Consider the following 22,706-nt stretch of genomic DNA (forward strand, 5'->3'; position numbering starts at 1 on the left):
TTGTAATAGCAAAAGGTGACTACGTCTCTTATGAAAAATTCTGTTTGCAGAAAAATACCCTCTTCCCTGCACCTTTTCCAAACAGCACAGTGCATAAAGAATCCAGGAGGGTTTATGTTAGTTAAGTTAATGCAGCAGGGCTCATAGCAGTGTATACGCAAGGACTGGGCACGTGTGCAATAGCTGGGCATTGCAGTGACATACCTGAGTGATGCAGCTCTTGGAATCAGGAGGAATCAGAGGTGTTTTAAGCCAGTTTAACTTTGTCTCCCTTGTACTGTTTGGGAGACAGTGCAGCTGCACAGAGAGCGTCACTCAAATCTGCTACAGCCCACCCTCGTTTCTGGTGGACAGAAGCCCTAATGTGGGGCTTTAGTGCTGCAAACTTCAGATGTCCCCACTGAGGTCCCCTAATTCAGCACTTCTGGAAGGCAGCCAAACCGATTGCTTGCATCCACCAGCACCAAAGATCTTGACCCTTCATATTTCAACTGCAGGGAGCTGCAGTGAGTCAGCCTTGGGTGGAGGGGGGAGATCCTCCACCCAGATTGCCAGCTCAAGCTTGCCACTGGTTTATCTTGTGGTCTTAGGCAACGTGTTAAGTTCTGCTTCTGGAAGACCTCAGGATTAAACTCTTAAAGCTAAAGCACAGCCCATCCCCATTAGATCTTAATGGCTGACTGCCACCTGTTGAAGTCATGTGAGTACTAGGACCCTGAGAGACACCCATGTCTGTATGTTAACTGAGGTGGTTTACATTTGATACATAAAAAGGCATGGCACAGCGCTCATGAATAAATCTGAGTATGGGACTATTCTTGCTGCACTCAGCGGGGCCATTCATATGTGCGAAATGGCAAGTTCCCAGCCTGAGTGTATATGTAAAAATTCACATTTATGCACCATTAAATTTGCATAGTACTGTCCACAAAAGTCAACATTTTAAGGCTTTTAGAGCGTTCTTAGCATTCCTCCCTTGTGCAGGTCGATTCTGAAGCAGATTCTTCTTGACTAGGGCAATCTAGGCTGTAGGTCCCTGGCAGTGGTATCTTTCTCTCAAATAAGTACACCAGCTCCAAGACTGGTTGCTGGTACCTTCAAAGGATAAGAAGTCAGCACCTCCTTTGGCTGCCAAGGCTTCTGCACAAGCGAGTGCTTCTGTTTCCCAGCAGAAAGGACTGCCTTTGCCCTTGCCTAAGGGTGAACTGTCTTTATTACAGTTACCCTATGGGCACATGAAGTGATATTATACAAGAAATCGTTTTGCAACCCTATTTCTACTAATCATTGCCACTCCTACCATAATAACAGACAGATGCAATATACACGATTCATGTTTCTATTATTTTTCTGCAACAGTTTGCATGTGTTTTCCATTTAATTACAGTATATGAATTTCATATCTCTCATTTTTTCCCTTCTCACATTCAAAGTTGAATTTGATATCTGTGATATATAGATAGGCCTGTGGTAAATCATTTGATGTGCTTTACACTCTTAGGTCTCAGTCTCTGCAAGTCTAAGTGCTCTGAATATTTTCCAGTTTTGTTGGTGATGCAGTAGTATCTGGGATACTGTTGTAGTAGTTTCTGCGCAAGACAGAAGAGTAGCCTGCGCATTTAAAGAAACTTTGCTTAACAACAGTAACAACACCAAAACTGATCATAGCTGTTAGAGAACTCTTTGCACCATTATATTTCAAAACAAATTGCAAAGGACTTTGCCGAGGGAGAGGACTGAGGTGTGACGTTGAGAGATGGCCAGGATACTGCCAACAGAGCAGTGAGAGTACTGAAATGGAAACTGGACTTTTGTGCCTGATCTACTCAATGGGAAGCATGTCTCAAATTAATTTACGCTTGAAGAACTTGCGGTGTGCTACCCGTCAGATTCTTTCTTTACCAACATGTATTACCATGTTTGAATTGAGCATGTTGTAAAACTTGAGAAGGGGATTGCAGTTCAAGTTTTACATGAAAGCGGTCAGCTGAAATAGAGGGGTACAGGATTTTCTGAGAGCCTTTGCTAAATGTTTGTTCGTACTGTATTTTAAACTGCATTATTGGAAATCTTACTAACAGTGGGCTTTGCCTCCTCCGTAACTTTCCATGTGTTTCAGAAAGAGTTGAATTATGCTGCCACTTACCAAGAAGAAAAAACCAGCATAAGAGCATTAGTTTAATGGACATGCCTTGGATTTACACTGCCATCCTGAAAGCAGAATTGTCCCCTGTGGATGTAGAAGTATCACAGTAACTCTCCCCAGGTAATATTCAAGTCTTATTTTTCCTGAGTGCAGTGTCTCATTGTAATGTCTTCTACAGATCGATCCGCTGTGTAAATGACACGTTTTTAAAAAAATGGGTGAATGCCTACTTAGTTCACACATAGCCCACAAAGGTTTTGAAGGCTTGATTTACTCTGTTGAGTAAATAACTATAAATAAAACAGACTATTAAAAAATCTTTAAATGTGCATTATGCCATCAAACTGTGCTGTTTGGAAAGAGCTGTGGTGTTTGGGAAAAATTATACATGTTTTTAACAACTGTCCAAATACGTATTTACACATACTTTAAGATGTACGCAAAGCTCTCCATGGCAACTCTTGGGCCCCAACAAGCTTTATTAATCATTCTTTGAATATAGTCTTTTTAGTAGCTTAAACACTACAAGTAGAGAGGAGGCAGCTGATCATAGGGAGAAATGCTGATTTCAAGGGAGCAGAAATATGAAGATGTCTTTGAACTTGAAGGTCAGGACACGTAAAGTCACTGGCAACTTACTTCTCCCACAGCCATCAGTAGCAAATGGCAAAATATTGATATGGGATGTATGGAATATACCTGTGTGGTGAGCGGACAGGTATTTGTAGACCATGTAGGCTTTTAGTGGCTGGTTGTTGAGCCAGGTGAGTAAAGAAACATTTCTCTTGCTGAGAACTCTCCTAGGTCAGTTCCAGCTGGAATTTGCAATAAGGCTATTATCACTGAAGGTTTGGGTTTTTTTTTTTTCTCCATCACTTGTACGTAATCTATGACCTGCAGATATTTTGGGATTCTGGATTCCGTAGACTCAGAGTATTAGAGGCATTCAGTGTCCTAATTCCTGTTCAGTACATGAGGACCAGAATTTGTGGGCTGCTTCTGGCTTTGTCATTTAACACGGGTATAGTATGATACTTGAAAGACAAAATTTCCTCAGATAAGAAACTTCAGAGCAGGGACCTTACTTTCAGCTTGCCTGTGATGTTATCAAGCTATAATCCTTGTTAAGTAAGGATTAATGTTCAAACATGATCAGGCTGGTTAAATGTCTTTTTGGCTGCAGGGGAGATCTGGCAGAATCTCCCTCTGCCTGACTTTGGATCATTTTATAGACCTCATTTACATAAGCCACTTTACCTGTGAGTGGGGTGGGGGTTTGCCTATGGGATCATCGGCTTCTCCCACTACCACTGAGGAACATGAGACACCATCTTGGACTGAGATCTCACCTGCGTCCAAGAACAATGCCCTACAAAAGCATCTTTTAGTTGTAAAGTTCTGGAACTAAGTTTTCTCACTTTGTATCAGCTGGAAAGTTGTTTTGGATTTCACCAGCTTGTTTCATCACATGCTAGAAAGCTCCTGGGTTAAGAAGACTTGTCTTAAGCAATCCTCTTAGTGTTCCTGTGAGAGGTGGTTATATTTTAAATACGTAAGTCAATCTGTTGTCCATCTCTCATGGGCAACTTGATCGGGCCCCATGGGGCAAAGTTAATAGAATCTTGTAATATCTAAAAAGCCCTTTACAAGCAGCAGCATTTACTTTTTGGTCGTGCTGCTCATTTGCTAATTCCCATCTCCTTGCAAAACTTTCTAGGTAGTCCTCTGGCACTCTGATTTCTTTATCTGACTTGTTAGGAGTGAACATGGCCCTTAAGGACTCCTTTATTTTTGGACAGTTGTCAATTTTACCAATTAAAAGAAAGTCTTTGGATAGTTATCAGAAGCTGGAGCTGAAAACATGTTTGCAATTACTGATGACATAGCTGTTTCTATTGGTGCTCTCTCTTTTAATTCCAAAAAGTGGTATTTTTTTTGGCAGTAGATATGAGAAAATATGTCACTGTGTATAATTACAAAATGCTGTTCATTTCTGTCTTGTAACTGTGGGGGGTTAGTTGGTACAATACATTTGGTTCATTCTTGCCTCACTCAACTGCATGACACACACTTAAGTGTATTATTAATTATCATGTTGATATTCATTACCATGTTAATTTCCATGGGACCATATAATTCTTCATGCCTCCAAATGGATGTGCAAGTGAATATGCAAACATCAAAAAATCCACCGAATGATTTCCTAGGACTTTCTACTAAGCCTTAAACAAAACCAAGTTCTGTACATTTTCCTCCAGGAGGCCTGGGTTTTTTCACAGATTTTAACCCACCATGATATTTGCTGCAAAAGAAGATTCATCCCTGTGAATGGGCTTTGCACAAAGCTGCTTCAGATGTTCCTTGTGCTTTCAACCAGATTCTCAATACAAATCTGCAGTACTAGCTTTACTTTAATTTCCAAGGTTGCATCTGCCATTTAATCGGAGCAATCTGACTGTACAGCGCACTGAAGAAACTGCATAGTATTCCTAGTGGCTTGGATTTTTCACTTGATATATAACAAATATATGAATAATGGCTTTATAAGTATCTGTGATTTTTTCAGTAGATGGCAGATTGTTTTGCAAGAGAAAATTCTATTGGAAACAGCAAATCTGTGGGAAAGAAGTGACCCTTGATTTAAATGCCTGTTGCCCAGGGATTGAAAAGAAAAGGCTTGATACAAATATTTCGGGCTCAACCTCCTGTAAGCACAGACAATCCTTACCTGACGCCAAGTGCAGTCAGTGGGAACTTTTCATTGTTTTTGAATGCGTATCAGACTTTTAGTGCATGTGTCTGCATGAAAGAGAGAAGGCACTTAATACCCAAAATGCTGTATTTTTTCTAGAAAGCAGGCCTGTCTGACTCACACTCTTCCATTTCTGAAAACACCTTAGGTTCTGAGGGACTGCACCTGCTGCAGTTTGCAGGTGGTTGGGTTCTTTTCTCTAATCCTGGTGAAGTTTTAAAAGGTTTCACATCCATTCATTATCCACTTTTATTTCCTTCCTCTTAGAGAACGCGCAGCGTTCAGGGAAGAGGGAGGGTGGCTTTAGCTTCTTGCCTCAGCTGGTGGGTTGTCACTCCAGAGCAGGCGTAAGGGCAATGCCATGAAACCAGGGTGGGGTCACAGCGCTGAAAATTCTAGCGTAGTTGCAAGAATGGCTCCCTGCCAAAGTGCCCGTAGAGCAATGTATTTCAAGGTCAGGTATGCTCTACAGTCATCTCAAAACAGGCATGTAAATAAATTGTCTGGGCTTAGCTCTGCTGTCATTGACCTTTTTCCCCAAGTAAATGCCAGGGCTACCGTGGAGAAAATTCCACGGACTAAGAAGCCCCACACCTGAACAGACTTAGAGCTACTCTTTTCAGCTGGGGTTTAGTAGTCTTGGTTCTAGGTGGCAGCAGAGCCCTTCTCAAACCTTCTGAGTTATGTGGGGTACACCTACCCTCTGCAATTAAATACAGAGCTACTGGAGTTATTTCTAGATAGGCTGGCTCTGGAAGCAGTGCGGCTGCATCAGCCTGTTTAGAAAGCAGAGCTAGGAAAGCAGGGGCATTGCTGCACCGACAGGCCCCTGCTCCTTCTGGGGTGTGAGCTGGTGTCTGTGCAAGGCTGTGGAGACACATCTGCTTGTTCAGAGATACCTTGGTTATTTGTGCAGAAGTTGCATATTGTTTTGTGCTTCAGCTTCGCTTGCTAGGGCAGGAGTCTTCTGCACTGTGTCTTTCTGTCTGCTAATAGTGTAAGCAGTTTCAGGCATAGATGAACTCTTACCAAGCGTTTGTGTATTGCCTGTGACAGTGAGCTCTGCTCTTGTAAGAGACACCAGCATGCTGCATCATTATTATTATTATTATTATTATTATTATTATTATTATTATTATTATCATTATTATTATTATTTATTTTGGTCTAGGTTGTATTCAGAAATCATAAGGCTTAATTTATGATATCAGACCTATTTGAAGTGTCAGGTCTAAATTAATATATTGATGCTATCATGTTAGGAATGCTATTTTGAACTTCTTTTTAAGCAGAAATTAACATTTTATCTGAAAATAGTAATGGGAAGAAAATTGTATGGTCCACCAAGGTATATCATTTAGAACTGGTGATAGAATAATTGTTTGCCATCAAGCAAACCAAAGAAGAATCCATAATAAAATTTTGCAAGTTAGCTGCCACCAAGAATAAACTCAAGAGCACTATATGAAATGAATTGGCTGTTTTAACTGAATCTTCTCTCAGGACAATAACTCTAATGTAGAGCCAAGGTCTGAGGAGGTCACCTGCAGAAAACCCTCCTGGGGCATTTCAGAGGAGAAAGGAAATATTCTTCTCCCTGTCAGGTTCACTTCATGTCCTAATACATCTGAGGATGTGCATTGAAAACGTAATACGCAGCCACCATTCTGAATCGGGGTTTAGATAACAAGGGTCATTAAGAAATCTCTAAGGATGACAAACTTAACCCTGTATGAACTTAAGGATCATACCCTGCTACTAATGCAAAGAGTAAATCTGGTTGATTGTAAATGTGACTGAACTAAAATGTCACTTACCATTAGAATCAATTTCAGTGGGGGTTTAAAATTACAATGTTTCTCTAAAAATGTATGTGAAAGATCATAACTGGTGTCTACTGAACATAGCCTATAGTGATCTTTTCCAGTACTATATGAGAGAACCTCTGGGTTTGCTATTAATGAAATGTTTGCCATAGGTAAGATTGTGTTTGCAGGAGTGGGGTGCGGTAATTCAGTGCAGGATCAGAAATTAAAATACGCATTGAGAAATCTCGATGTTTGTCATCACAAGAATGTTTCTAACTCCACAGCTTCTGCTAAGGCCCTTCGGGTAAACCAGGGTGTATCGTGACTCTTCCTGAGTACAAAGGATGATGTATGCTTTCCGAAGAATGCGCAATACTCCTGGTTATGACTAATCATAGACATTGCTTTGTTTTCAGCACGCTGCCTCAGAGCTGGGTACACTAGGGTGAGGTGCTCCAAACATGTTTTCGGGGATTCCCGTGTTAGCTGTGTGCAATATACAGTGGAGAGGGTTTGAAGTTGCCCTGCCAGTGACAGTGTGAAAGATTCCTGGCTGTTGGCGGTATAAAAATCATGCCCTGAGCATTCTTAGACCTCTGTAAATGGCCCAGTTTAAGTCTGCCTGTATCAAGCATGGAGGCCACTTTAACTCCCCTTGCCCAAATCCCCACGCTCCATCCTACAGGCATGCCTTTGAGCCTCGAGCCTCAGCACATGTAGATTTTTATAGCTCCATTAACTGGAATGTCATCAATTTGAACAATTACAAATTACAATGATATTAAAATACCCAAGCAGCACTTGCCAGAAGTCAGCAAGGACAGGAATTATCACATTCTTTGCTCTCCAGTCATGCTGGGGCTCCTCGGTTGGTTCCTGTGCCCCGTGTCTTGCGTCAGGGAGCCGGGTTATCAAAGATCTGATTTGCATTTTTGCTTCCTTGATCTCCTAAAAGTTGCTCATACTGGTGAAGGAGCTTGTCTAAGTGTATAGTTTTCAGTATATTGTGTTTACTTAAGGGGATTTAGGTTCTTACAGAAAACGCTGTGTAGATACAGAATAACTACAAGGATTATGGGTGGTTTGTTTTTTTTTTAGCTCTGCTTCTAACTCAGTTCAATTCAGTGAGGCTTTTTGGCTTGATAAGCTGTGGAAGTCTTTTGTTCATAGTAAAGAAAAAAAAAAGATAGATCCCTTGGGTATCTTTCATGGACAAGAATGATAGAAGGCGCCTTCTTTACAGCAGATTCAATTCTTTGTGCCCATTTGTCAGTAGTGTCCATCTCTGCATCTCTGAGCTAGTGTCAGGGCGTTGCGTACAACAAAGCCATCTCCTTCCTCCTGGGATCAGGCAGAGTTCTCATCTCATCGGATTTTTTCCTGAGAAGCCTTTTCTCGGTCCTGATGATAAGATGAACTGGCTTTATGGCTTTTTTTTTTCTTTTTTTTATCTTGGTTTGCTCACTGGACACAATTATATTAATTTTTCTTGTGGTCCAAGCGGTAGTAGCTAACTGAAAGTTCTATGCCGCATGGTGTCTTTGGGATGTTAATAGACACATAATCACCAGAGAGAGGCAAAAATTGAATCCCTGTGAGGCAGGAAGCCCTGCTTTTTGGAGGAGTTGTGGTCTTGCAATAAAATAGCCTAATTCTCCTCTCAGTATGATAAATCAGGAGTGATTTCCTGGGACTAAAAACGGGTCACAAAGAGATGAAACTAGTGACAGGAGAATCATTGCCCTTCTCTCTTATGAACAGGCAGTTGGTTAAACTCCTTTGCTCCTCAGATAGCGTTGAATGTCATGCAAGTGATCATTCAGTCTGTGGGGAGTGGGATACAATCAGGATGCTAATGTGCTTTGAGTGCAGCTGTTTCTTCCTCGGTGTCACCGTGCTTTGACTCACCTTTGCTGTCGAAGTATTTGTTCACCGCTCTTCATTTGTAACTCAAATCTATACCTACACACATTTGCAACTGAGATTTGTACGAGACAATTTTGTGCTTGAAAAGAGAGAATTACTTTACAGCTATACCCGTTGTCTGTGCAAACGTATTGATGCTTGACATCCTCGCAAGAAGTCCTTTCGCTCTGTGCCTCTGGTTCTCTTTGTCAGTATGAAGCAGAACATGTATAGTTCTAAGTGCTGAAAATCAAATACTGACGTGATATATTAGCTTCTTCCCCCCTACCACCGTGTTCTAAATATGGCTCTACTTTGAAATTAAGTGCACTACAGAATACTCGGTTGCAGCACATTGCTGGCATACAGTTTATGAATTGTTAGTGTTTGGCAGCCCTTGGTTTTTAAATTCCTACTGATCACAGGTAGCTGGCACTAATCAGCTCCAATAGAGTTATGGTACTGTGTACCTTCTTAAATGGCTGGAGTGCAGATATACATCTAAAACCCCCATATATAATAGCCACATGCCAGAAATGCTTTACTCTGAGCAGGGTTCTTATTTTACTTTTTACATCTCTCACATTTTACATCTGGTTCAACAGTTCTGAAGGAAACTACATCTGATGTGATAGCAGGAGATCTGTATCACACATCTCAAAACCTGCCAGAAATGCAATTTAAATATATTTTTGGACAGAGTAAAAAAGTATTATTGGTATCAGATGTCTGGGCAGTGAGAAGTTGAGCTCTGTCTCTGCTTGATTTTTTCTGTACAGAAGGAAATCATAACGTGAAATCCTGGTTCTGCTAAAACTAGTGAGAGCTTTGCCATTGATTTCAGCCATCAGAGTTTCACCTTGCAGCTCTAAAGTAACTGCCAAGCTCAAGGAAAACTGTGTAGCCTGGCCAGCAAAGGCAGGCCTAAATGTGGCTTTTTGCAGAGATGAGCAGTGTTTGGGCTGGTGTTTCAGTGTAAACAACTGCCACTTGTACCGTGTCACAGACTTCAGAGGGATCTTCTCCAGTATTTGTATTCACCAGAAGTTTGGGCTGGGAAGGCTGATTCTGGTGTACGTCACTTTATTCCGGTTTATTTTCATGTAGCACGTGGAGAAATATCTGAAGTTTCAGATTACCTAGTTTAAATCAGTAGGATTTTTATGCCTTGGTCATCTGAGAGTGCACATACCACCTGAACTGAGCTTCTGAAGTTTGTGGGAGTCATTCATCAGTAATGGATGGAAAATGCGACCTGCTAGCTGCGTCTGTCACAAATTAGCACCTCCTGTGGCTCGAGTCTGAAGGGGCTGTCTGAACGTCATCTGCACATGGCACTGGGTTTAGTTGCTTGGAAATAAGATAGTCTACATATTCAAGGAGTATGATTTTAAGACTGTTGGTACTCAGGGTTTGCTCAAAAACAGACCTCACTGATCCAGGTCACTGAAACCTCCTAATAACAGCTGTCACTCAAAGCCTTGGGAACATATTCAGCCACTTCTGCATCAGTGATATGCCAAAGCACCTATGCAAGCAGCCCAAATGCGTTTCCTTCTTGTGCTGGGTATGTAAGATATGTCACTGTGCAGAGTCTGGGACTGTCTGAACAGGCAAACCAAGATTAATTTTGTAATTAGGATCATAATTGTTATTATTTTATCACTCTGGAAGCCCTAATGAAAGATGGGGGCTCCAGTGTGATAGGCTCTGTAAAAAGACAAGCCTCAGTTCTTGCTTTGAAGCACGCTACATTTTTGTCTCATTACTTCTGATCATAATCCAGCACCAAAAGAAATCAAAAGCTGTCTCTGAATTCAGTGAAAGCTGAGGGCACACGAAAGCTCTCAGGAAATGCTCGGTGTGTTGTCAGGATCAGGCCCGTAATGTGTAACTCCAGCCTAGAAAACTCATTTCCTTTGAAGCTCAGCTGAGTGTTGCTACTACACATCAGCATGTTGCACCACACAGAGTATATCAAATTTGATGTCATTTTTTTTCTTCCTTTTTCCCTGGGAACCTGTAAATATCCTTTGGAAGCAAAACCAGAGAGGAATAAATTCTCCTCGATGTATTTACAAATGTGAGAAGCTTTTCAAGTTGTATTTGCAATTCTCTTTCTTGCAAGGACCTCTATTTTCATAATCCTTCATGGAATATCATGATTTAAAGAGCTTTCTCTCCCTGCTGTTTTTGTTAAAAGGTTTTTGGTGTGGTATTTGGAAAGTCAAATTCTGCATTTAAATGTTCTGTTTTCACAGATATAAATGAAAGAGGCCATATTTATCTTTTTTCCCTCTTCTCCCCTTTTCTGAGAACATCAAGCAATTCTACTTTTCTGCATGTGTTGTTAACTAAACTGTGAGAGCAGCTTTAATAGTAAAGCAATTGTGATTACATCTTGCTTGTAATTACATCTATTTCCTCACATATGTCCAAAAAGGCAAGCTTTAGTTTGGCCTGTATAGGCATGCGCTAATGGCAGGAAAATCATCTGGCAGCTTGACAGCAAGGAAAATAGCTTACAGTCACTTAAAGTCTTTCATGTCATGGACACTTGCAAAGACTCAGGTTTTTTGCTCGCATGCTTTTAAAATCAATTGCATTTTGAGAGAGGGTGAATTTGTTACGTGCTGTGGATTTGCATCTAAATAATCAAAATATGAAGAGGTACAAATGGCAAGGTATGGGTTTGTGATCACAAATATGAAAAACCCTGTGTTGGCACTCCTAAGAGACTGATCTACAAATAGGTGTGGGCCCCATGCTTTGCCGTACGTTGGATTGGCTGAAACACCTGCAGCTGTCTAGGGAAAACAAGGTGGGCCAATAAAGAGTCCCTTGTTACGGGACGGACTCTGAGACTCACCTGGATCCCACATGCCATCCATTGATTTAACTGGCTCTGTACGTCCAGGGCAGTGCAATTCAGAGTGACCTATAGGGTCAGGAGTTGTTCCTGTTAAAACAGGGCTTTGCCGGCCACTGTATTTCTGGCACAAGATGGCCACAGTAATAAGCATTCTTTTCACCTTTTAACAAAAGTCTGCCTAGAAATTTTACAGACTGTTTTATGACGAAGCCGAAATCACATGCATATTGTCAGTAAAAAAAAAGTTTCTTATTTGAAATGATACATGTATTTTTGCTTGGAGTTTCAACCAGAAAGTTTGCAAAGATCTCCAAAAGCTGTATATAGCATTCGGCTGAGCAGCGTCTGTGGCAGACCCCGAATACTCTCTGAGAAAAGTGAGTATATTTCACCGTTCATATAAGCCACAAACTAGGCCAATTTGCAGCAAGATCTTCTGAAATTAGGGGTACATTTGTGTCTTCAGCCTGGTCTTTTGTATTCTTCCACTGTGGCTATCAAGAATCTCAACCAACTCACTGTTTTCTCCATTGGAATAAGTGAGTGCCCAGCCAGAACAAGAAAGCTCTCGAAAGGCATGCTTTGATCCCACGTTAGATCTTTCCCAGATTTGTGGGCACACACGAGACATTTGATTGCCAGTATTCATGGTCTCTGAGTAAACAAATTACGGCCACAGATGTAGAGATCATTACTGAAAATTTGCTCACGAGTAGGTAAATACAGGAACAAATATTAATCTGCACACCCAATTCAGCAACTAATTGCACAGTCTTGCAAATGTGTCCGATGTGATGTTTTTCTTCCTTAGCTAGAGAGGAAAAGCTGCATAAATCCCATAGCCCTGTGCCGGATGATGAGACAGACAGACACACAGAGCTCGGCTGGTATAAATACACCTTGCTTCACTGACAGGGCTGGCAGTCCCTGAGTTACAGTTACCAGATGAGGAATCAGCGCACTGTTTTTTTGCTGAGTAATTAGGCTGGGCAGCCAGGGTAAAGAAACAAATACTCATACCATCAAAGCTGGTTCTGCCCTCCAGGCAGCACGGACAAAGAAACAGCAAAATAATAATAGAAGTTGTTTACTGGGTATGTTGCTGCTGTCTACAAGGGTAAGGCATTTTCTAGTTTTCTTGGGGCAATAAAGCTCCTAGCAAATTCTGGGCACACTTCTATTGGCGCATCCCTGGTCTTCTTTGTAGACATCCCTCACGATATGGGAACTCATTAAGTCTTTTAAAATGGAATTTGTGAGGGTAGCCGAGAGCCACGATAGGCCACGGGTTTTTTTTGTTTAGTTTTGTTTTTGGCTACTTTGCAGCTTTATTGTGTTTATTGTTCCCTGTCTCTCAAATCTGCCATTGAGCTAAAAACTTTCAACAGCAAGAGCACAGAGTAACTATCTTTATAGTTACTAAACATCATTTTCCTCCCAGAGAAAGAGCTTAAGCTTTCTCCTCCAAGCATTATAAGCAACAGTAGGATTATTATTTGCCCTGGCAATTGGAGGAGGAGGCAACAGAGGAATTAGTGTGGATACAATGAGAAATTAAAGGTGTATGATCTGTGTTACGCTGCAGAAATGAGGCTTGTCTTCTGGCTAGAGTTGAGGTTAAATCACAACATCTGAGCACTAGGTGGGGAAAAGCAGAAGGTTGGGCTGGAATTTTCATCTGTTCCCCATGACAGAATTTAGGGAATGCTGAGAAATCTGGCTTTAGATCTATTTCTGGATTTATATGCTGTGTCTCCAAGAGTTATGTTAGCTTTTTCCATTCTGACATCTGAAAATGTTAATATTTAGGGGATTTTTTTCATAAAACCAGCAACAACATGGAAAATATTAACAGGAAACATTTTAGATGCTACAGGAAATTACAGCTGTGAAGAGTGTTTCATATTGCATTAAAAGAAGATTGAATGAGGCTTCTTCCCATCCAGACCTTTAAATCCATGAAGAGGAGAAACGTCTCTGACTCCACGTACCTGCTCCTAAGTGGTATGAATTCTATGAAGGATAGGTATTGTCTGCTTTGCTTTCACTGGCCAGAGAATCAGCAGATGCACTTACCTTTTAAGACAGCTGAGTTGCATAGTTCTGGGAATCCTGAATGTAGTGAACAATACGTACTAGTCACAGTTGAGAATCTGCTATCCCAGCACTAGCACTACACTGCAAGGGGTGTTGACAGTGGGACACAAGCGTCCAGCAGGCAGTGCTTCTTTGGTCCTGCCTAGGTTCCTGTTTTCTGAAATGGAGCATGGTCTCTCCTCTTTCCCTCATATCAGGAAGGGCAGTCAGTATTTCAAAAGTGCTCTCATGGGCCAAGAGGGCTGTAGAGCCACCCGAGACTCCAGCTCACTAGCAGCCTAGACCTGGCAAGTTCAGAGTGAGAAGGAAGCTGCCTGAACAGCCAGATGAATGAAGCTGTGATGAACTTTGTTTCGTTAGCGTAAGTCTAGTCTGGTTATTTCAATATTAAATTTGCAGTTTCATAATTTATATCCCTCAAGCATTATTGTGACTCACATTGGGTGACTGTTTTACTCTCAGATCCTGCCCATGTTCCTACATATGCGGTTTATTTTCTGACTTGGTTGACCTAGAGAGAACACTGCTGCTCAATGAGTCTTTCTGTGAGAAGACGATGTACTTGCTTCATCCCAGTCAGAAGTCTCCCTGGACTTAATGCAAAGAAATAGCAACAACAACAAAAATTCAGGTTATATTGAGGGAAATCCTCTACTTTGGAAAATGCATAAAATCAGAGATAACCTCCGCTGCCAGTGTGTCTGTCCTCGTGCCTGTGTGAGTGTAGGGAATCAACAGAAGGGTGCCCGTGAGCTCAACAGCTTTGCTTCGTTTGTATTCTTGGACCAGCCACCGCACTGGAGAAGCCTACCCTGGCAGTGTGGGGGCATGTACTGTTCTCATCAGGATCGCCTGCGCTCCCTGTATATCCACTTTCCACACCCACAGGATGGCATCAATTCTACATGTGCTCATATCCACAGAACTGCTGTGCTCTGCAGTCTGCAAGGGGCGGATATACCTGATCTGCCTCAAACTAACAAATCCCCCTGCGCTTGGAAATAAAACAAACCTCAGAAGGGGGCAAAGTTCCTTCTTCTGAGATGATCAGATTCTATAATACAGTTTCTTTTGAGGCGTATTCTGTTGGGCAGACAGCTATTGATGTGGTCCCCGTTGTCACTTAGGTATTTGGTCTATTCATTATTTTCATTTATATTGTTTATGTAAAGCACCTAGAGGCCTGTGATAAGCAAATTTCACCGAATAAAATAAGCCAACTTTAGTAGGTCAATTAGCATTCTCCAAAGATCATACATTTTAGCAGGGAGTTTTGCAGTTTACCACTGTTGTCTAAGGAGAAAATGGAAAGTAGACCCCTCCCCTCTTATATGGTGTCAAATATCAACTCTAAATTAGAATGTTACTTATTCTTACTGAAACTGGGAATTCATTGTATGAGCTGAGTAATCACAATGCCGTGCTCTGATTTCATTTCTGGAGATCATCCAATGAAAACAGCCCGTTTTTACCTACTGGGAAGAAAGAGGCAAATACAGTCATGTCTCTAATATGTGTACACAGTATATCAGCGCTTTCCAGGTTGCTTGCTAAATACAGCTTAAGAATGTTCTAAGATACAGACAGGGAGATTTGTAATGAGACCTATCCAATGTATTTCTAGTGTCTGCTGTTTGCTTTACAGTTGTAAAATCAATAAAACTTTGGTGTACCAAGGAATACAGCTCAGTAACACAGTGATGCAGGCTGATGGAAGTTGTTCTGATGGTGATTTCGACACTATGAGCTTCCTTCTTTCCCTACTTACACAACTTCTAGCTGTTTGACTGGCCCCTTCCCTTCACTTGGTTGTCCTTTTTAAGGAGTCCTTTGAGATGTTTTTTTCTTCTGCTTAAGTTTTCATTGTTTCTTTCATGATGCTTCTCTGCTTGAAGCTCTTTCCTTGTTCTAGGTATGTTGACTATGATTTTTTCACTACTGAGAGTCTAACATAAAACCAATTAATTAGGTAATACTGCCTCAGAGAGACAATACAATATTTATCTTTTGTGTGCCATGCTAAAATTATGTCTTTTGTCTCAGTTTATAAGGTCAACCTGCCTAAAGCTGAGTATTTACCTTTATATCTCCTCATCTGAGTAGGTGGTCCAATTTTTAGTCACAATTTCACTGACTTCTAGTTCTTGACTTAGAGAGACTGTTGATTTGTTTCTGGTTTGCTAATTTAGACTTAAACTTCATGTTATACTCAGCCAGACCAAGCCGTATGAGCTGTCTGTCTTCATAGTCTGCCTCATGTCTATTCTTCCTGGAGGCTGTATTTGTGAAGCTGACCTTCCTAGGAATCAGCCTCAGAGACTTGATTATTTTTTTTTTTGGCTAAGCCTGTTCTGACCAAAGGCACAGAAGGGGTGTATGAGTGGGCAGAACAGTTGGGAGAGAACAGGGCATAGTAGGATCGCTGCTGTCTGGACTCCTGTGTTCAAGGTTCAGGATCCTGGGTAAATTCCACATAGACACAGAAGTGAAGTGGGGGAGGAACTGTGTTAGGGTACGATCAAATTTGTATGCTGGAGTTCAGAGGTTTAGACTCTAGAATTATTGGAGGTTTGCCTTAGAGGTTTTGGTGTAACTGGTTAGCTGGTCTGCATGTTAGAGACGTTTATCTTAACTCTGGCCTGAAAGGTGTTTAGGTTTCTGGCTGCATGTAATGTTGGTGTCTTCAGTGATGATGCAAAAATGAATTTTTAATGAATTGGTGAAATTAGCACAGCTCTTGTTTGTCAGAATAGAAAAACAAGCTGATGGAAGGAAAGCGACTCTTAAAGATGTCCAGAATGACTCTATTTATGTGGCAATGTGAAATATATTTTTTTTTTCCAAGAAATAAGGGACATAAATACCTAAAGCAGTTCTCACCCCAGCAAAACCATTTCATTATTTTCCCTTGGTCACTGATGTTGTTCATCAGTGTAGTCACACGGTGACTATTTCCCTAAACCAGAACTTTTCCATTACAGTCATGGATATTTCTGCTTCCTACCTCATTTGTTCACCAGTCATGCAAAAGGCATCATATACTACATTGCGATCCAAATATTCCATCTCTAGTGAGAATACATAAATTGTTTTGATTTGTGATTGATTTAGACTCTGAAAGCTTGTCCTTTGCTTATGCCATGGAAATCATCCTTAAAGATATTGCATGCTACATACAGGTTGGAAGGTCAACTTTGCTGGTGGCTTCAGAACTTAATGATTCTCATCAGTACTGAGAACCAAACCAAGAAAATCAGATATGTATCAACCAGCTCCAGCCTAACATCATCAGCTACACCCAACTGCTAATACCATATTGATAGACTTTTAATCCTGGAAAGTAAAATATCCAAGTCAAAACAAAACTGAGAACCAACTACTACCCTAAATCTAGTGAGGTTTTATCTAATTTTTTTTTTCCTGGGATATAATAAATTAAACATAGTATGAAATGCAAAAAGGTTACATTGAGACATATAATATTTGAAGGTTTAATTCATTTTTCTAGTGTATAAGACACAAGGCTATTAAATTTTTAAAGCAGTGATCTCCTGAAGTCCCTACTTTATGAGGGCTTTCTTCATAAAGATAAATGGTTTCCTTGCCAAATCAAATGCAGATTTGAAACAAATTAAGTTAATGTTCAACGGTACAAGGTAGAATGGATGGGGGAACTGTTTTATTTTGCATTGTAATAACCATATACACCTAAATCAATAGCTGTGGAAAAAAAAGGCAATAATATCACGTAACTGCAGGAAATGAAATATAGTGAGATGAAGGGGGGAGCGGGTAGCAGAATGAAAGGATTTGTATTGGAATAATGACATTTCATTAAAAAGGGAAGGAGTGCTATTGAATATAAGTCCATACCAGTAAATTCTATTTCTTATAATAACACTTGAGATGAGTTAAAGTTGCCCAAGTATTGTGATAAAGCATCTTGCTGGATTCCTTTCTTATATTACGCTGTAATTTTATGTTAAAAGAAAAATTTGAAATGTTAAAGAGGCAGTGCATGTTTTCTAAAGTGCTTTCTATTTCTTCTAATGTTTCATTTAACTTGTTATATTATCCTGTGCCTCTGCAGTCTGAGCAGGAGGAAGTTTATCAGTTTCGTTCTTCTGTAAGCTCGTATTAAAGAAACAAAACAAAATGTGAATCTGGCAGCGGTGAAAGGTATTGCATTGAGGGTGCTGGGGATTAAAGCCCTCTTTTTATCTGCAGCACAGGCTCGGGCTGGTGAGTAACAATGCAGACTGATAGCGGGATGAATCTGTCCTCTCTGCAATACAGAGGATCAGATTCTCAGCTGGTGTAAATCAGCAGCATCCAGTGATGATACACTGGTTAACGCTACTGAAGAAGACCAGCTGCAGTCTTTTTCAAAGTGTCTTAGAAAGGAATCCTGGTTCCCTTGGGGTCAATGGCAAAAATCCCATTGATTTCAATGAGATAGGGATTTTAACCTCGGTTTTTCTGTGTGTCACCCCTGAAGTCTCCCTGAAAGACTCACAAAGTAGAAAGGAAAATGTTCCATGTGCTTTGCTTCAGTCGTTTCTCTCAGTTGCTTTGTTCTTCTCAGGTTGCCCACAAAGGGACCAGTCCCACTGACCGGGCAACCGAGAGACTCATGTGACTGCTAGAAATTAAAATGATACCATACCATTTATGTCCCATGTGTCAGATCAAGAGGAGCTCATTAGAGGGGCAAACTCATTTTGTTCTTTTGCATGAAGAGTATCTGCCGAAACAGGAACATGAGCGTTGGTGTGTGGGCATCTCGGTCGAACCTCTGCCAAGTGATCATCTGGAAAATCACTTGTATGAAGAGGTGTGTAGATTTGCAAAGTAAGTAAGAGTGACAGTGTCGTAATACCTTTATATCAGTGATACAAACATTTTGCAACATGGACGTCAGACAGCTATCTCAAAGTTTCTCTCTATCATTCCTCGTATAGTGTGTGCAGATGACATGAAAAGGTTATTATCCCTTTCAGCAGTTTTTGGACCCTCTCTTCTTTTACAAAAAGTGTGATAAAAATGCCATGACAGCACGGTCTATACGATATAGCAGTAGAGCTAGACCTGTATTTGTATATTAATGAAGAGAGGTTTTGGAACTTCAGTGTGGTTTAATGAATTTCTCACTGTTGGGTACAGATTAAAGAAGGGCCCATCACTCTCATGCAATAATACCAAGGCTTCTGTTTCCTGCGGTGTAATTCTGTCAATTACAGAAATCAAGCAATGCTTTACTTAGATTTCCTGGACTGATTATGCAAAATTGCTGTGGTCAGAAATGCATGAGAATTCAGAGGACATTTGGATAAAACTTGGCTTGTCATTTAGGGCCTTAGAAATTGTTGCATCTTGTCTTCCCATCATAGAAGTGGTGTTTTTGTGCAGAGCTTGTGACTTAAATTCTTCTGAACAGACACCTGAACAGTCCCTTGTGCACAGTTAAAGGATGAAACTTGTCCATACGTACACAGCTCTGCATCATCGTGTCCCCGGTACAATTTGCATCCGTGCTTGTTCCTACTCACACCCAACTGTGCAACCAGTGAGCCACCCGTTTCTGTTGAGCCAGTCGGGGGGCTTGCGTTGAATTATTTTTATAGTCATAATGAGCCGTGGGCTTGACTTCCTGGTTCATTTGTTTTAATAAGGATGGGTCAAGCTTTCTCAAGCAAATTTCAGACCTCATTCAGTTTGAGGAGTCTCATACCTAAGAGCACTCTAAAAACGTACTTGACTGTACTTGAGGTGGTCTCAGTTCCCTGGCTTGCTTCAAAATAAGATCCAAAGAGGAGCTTGCTGAAGCAAATAAACTTTTTAGAACTGTGCATTGTGAAATCGGTACCCATCTCTATCAGCAGGAATTGATACTGTATCGCTGAATGATCCAGGGTTCATCTGGATCCAGATGAACATACCTGAGCACACCACGGACTGCAATTTTCATGCAAAAAGTATCTGTTGCAGGAACATTATTTATAATCTCTCCTTTTGTAAGTTCATCAGCTAAGGTGTCTCTAGATTTCTGCCAAGGGGCCAGGGGTGACTGATAGCATCTAAGGATTTGGCTGTCTCCCACTCAGGAAATGAGTGAAGTGGGTGCTCAGTGGAATTAAATATTTTCATAAAAATAAAAAAAAAGACAACCAAATATATCCAGGCTCTCATGTAAAATGCCACAGGGAGTTTGATTTTAGAATATGTACAACTAATCAACCTCTGATTTGTGCACTGCTATCACATTTTCTGGTCTCTGTTTCTTCTGGATGGGACACTTGGGACGTGATCCTTTCAAATTGCCTTTTAATTTTACTCCCCGTGAAATTAATTATTGACAAGTCCTAGAATCTGAGCCACTCTAGCCAACTGTTCGTGGATTTGTCGTGTACACTTACCAGTAAAATTCGCAAGTCACCCTGTACTATAAATTGTGTGAGTCAATTGGAGAACAGAAACAGTACTGCACAGTTTATCTAAATAATAAACACAGTTTTAATGGTAAACATTCACTCTCAACTTCCCAGGAACATTCTGTAGCATAAAAAAATTTACTGCAGAAATTCTCAGATAGTGGTTTTAGAAAATGGTTAAATATAAGAATTTCACTGGGTTGCAAGAACAGTAAAAAAACCAGATGAAATATATTGAATAAAGATTTTATTGTGAGTTATTTGCTCAGCTCTGTAGCAGCATCAATTTTTTCTCCCTATATAAAAATAATGAAGTCAATAAATGTGTTTAGGTGACCTCTGAGACTTACAAAAAGGATGTTATGAGATGGGTGAATACTGGATACAGTATTTCATTCAGATGCCGAACAGCTGTTGCGGTAGACAATGCCGGCATCCTATTTTTCACCATTGATGCTAATGTGAATTTTTGATTGTATATATATTCTATCATATTGCTGGAATGTGAAAAAGACTACTAGCCTGTCAACCCTTCTGTCCCACCTGTTTATGCAACATTCCAGTGTGTAATTGCCAGTGGTAAATCAGGAAGCCTGGTGACCAGTATGAGAGCCTGCACACCAATGTGCCCAGCCACTGCCGACAGCCAGCCTGGTGGCTGAACTTGGCTGCCGCCTCGTTCTAAAACCCATTGGGCCACATTGTCGCCCTGATGATTTCAATGGGCATGCGACAGACGTATAAATAGTTACCTGGGTTTTGTTTTTTTTTTTCCCTGGAAATGTAGATTTTATTCAAATGCATTTGTGAACATCTGGATTCGATCCTGACTCTGTCACCATGGTCCGTTAATTGTTCCATCTCCTTTCAAACGAGCAATCCCAGCTTGCTGCATGTCACGTCCGATACTAGCAAAGATTTGTTGTGGCACTGAATTGCTTGTGTATACTACAGGAAGTCTCCCGTGATTCACAAAACACTAGGGGATGATGCTGTGTGCCTTCCTTAGGTGTGTGGTGCTCCTGTGAAGGTCTCTGCCCTGCTGCCTGTCTTGTCCTCAGTGCTAACTGTTCACAGAAAGGAGAAAAATGCCTTTCGAGGAAATACAGAAGTTAGCACATTCGGACTAATTCTTATGCAGATTAATATTTATACCGGTTGTGCATTTTTCCTTTGCAGGATGATGAAAAACAGAGGAATTGTGCATTAACAATTAACAGTATGATGAGAGTTCTGTGTTAGCTTAACCGCATTTTCCATGTATTTTCTGTGAGTTCAGTATTTATTTTCTTTTCAGTGCGACAGCTGTTCAAAAGGAGGTGCACACCTTGTCAATTACTGAGTGACCTCCTTTGTAAATTGACTGAGAGTGCGTGATTTGCCCTCGAGCATCTTTTTTAAGTAATTAGTGTAAATCAGTCAATAGATCTGTGTTAACAACACCTTAAAAATTGCAGTAGTTTGGAAAATGTTGCACTCTATTATAAGTTATCTCTTTTAAGTGCCATTAGTTTAAAATGTGAGAAAATGGTCCATTTTTAAAAATAGATCAGCAGTACTTTGATTGAGCAGCTTTTGATTTAGAGGGCTTTATGCATTTATTCAGTAGACAGTCGACACTGTACCTGCAGTTTTCCACTTATTTAAAAAGTATTTCCAAGGTATTGCTCTACAAACTGCTCACACTGAAGACAGGGATATAGAAGGATCCTTTTGACTTGCGTACGTGTGACCCCTTCCAGAACGAAGTCGCCCACACTTGGGATGTTCCGGCAGCTCCATGATATTTTCTCTATACGCTGATCCTCTGCAGTTGCTGAGCTGTGGGTGGCGGCGACCCAAGACTCTCTTCTTAGCATGGGAAGCAAGGGAAGGATGCTGGCTGTAGGCAAGGAATTGAGCTGAAGAAGGTGTTGGCTTCAGAGGGTGTTTGCTTGGGGGTAGAGGGATTTGTTAGTCACAAGGCAAGTTCCAACGTCCATTTTAGCACGTTAGTGAGTCACTCGTGACTGTCAGACTCCAGTGGCTGTTTAGCTTCTTGGGTGCAGTTCTTTCATCCACAGTTCATGGATGCTTTTTTGCCTGAACCAGTTCTTTGCTCCGTACTGAATTCTTGCTCGTGGAGTCCAGCCTTTTTTTTTTTTTCCCCCAAGTGGGGGACAGATATCATTTCAGTCTCTGCTGTTGTCAGATTTTGTGGGTTTGCAACTCTGTGTTCTGTTTATTCAGAGGAAGTCTGCCCTTCAAAACCGCAGGGAGACTGACTCCAGTGAGGCTGACTGCCATGAGAAGTGCTCTCAGAAGTACATCTAGGAGCCTTCACTGCTTCATATTCATATACTAGAGTCCTCTTATTTGTTACTTGTATGAATAATTAAAATTTTTTTTTAGTGGTTTAGACAATTTAATAAAAACTGAAAATACCCCTAGATCCTGAATAGGTACCAGTTTTGAAAATGCTGACCACTGTAGGTCCATCATCCCCGAGATGAACCTTGCCTGCCTTTCTAGCTGTGCGCAGAAAACAAGCTGTTCAGAGGAAAAAAGCCAGGGATTATTTTTTTTAAAAGAACTGTAATTAAGCAATCATAACAGCCCTTTAAATAAATACAGCTTGCATTTACATTTTAGCATGCACTTCTGGTGTTTGTTTAACTTTATTTCTTTTTCACCCCATTTTAACATAATAGAAAGT

At 40.8% G+C, this 22,706-nt stretch overlaps 1 long non-coding RNA gene across 1 annotated transcript in view; it reads left to right on the top strand.

The window, feature by feature from the left end:
- The first annotated feature begins 2,125 nt into the window (after positions 1–2,125).
- Positions 2,126–22,706, top strand: part of LOC142060939 (uncharacterized) — a 223,327-nt gene continuing 202,746 nt past the window's right edge. The window contains exon 1 of the long non-coding RNA XR_012661984.1: positions 2,126–2,266. This is a non-coding gene — a long non-coding RNA (uncharacterized LOC142060939). The remainder of the gene's footprint in view (positions 2,267–22,706) is intronic.

This window comes from Phalacrocorax aristotelis, chromosome 8, assembly GCF_949628215.1.
Source record: "Phalacrocorax aristotelis chromosome 8, bGulAri2.1, whole genome shotgun sequence".
NCBI classification, from domain to species: Eukaryota; Metazoa; Chordata; class Aves; order Suliformes; family Phalacrocoracidae; genus Phalacrocorax; species Phalacrocorax aristotelis.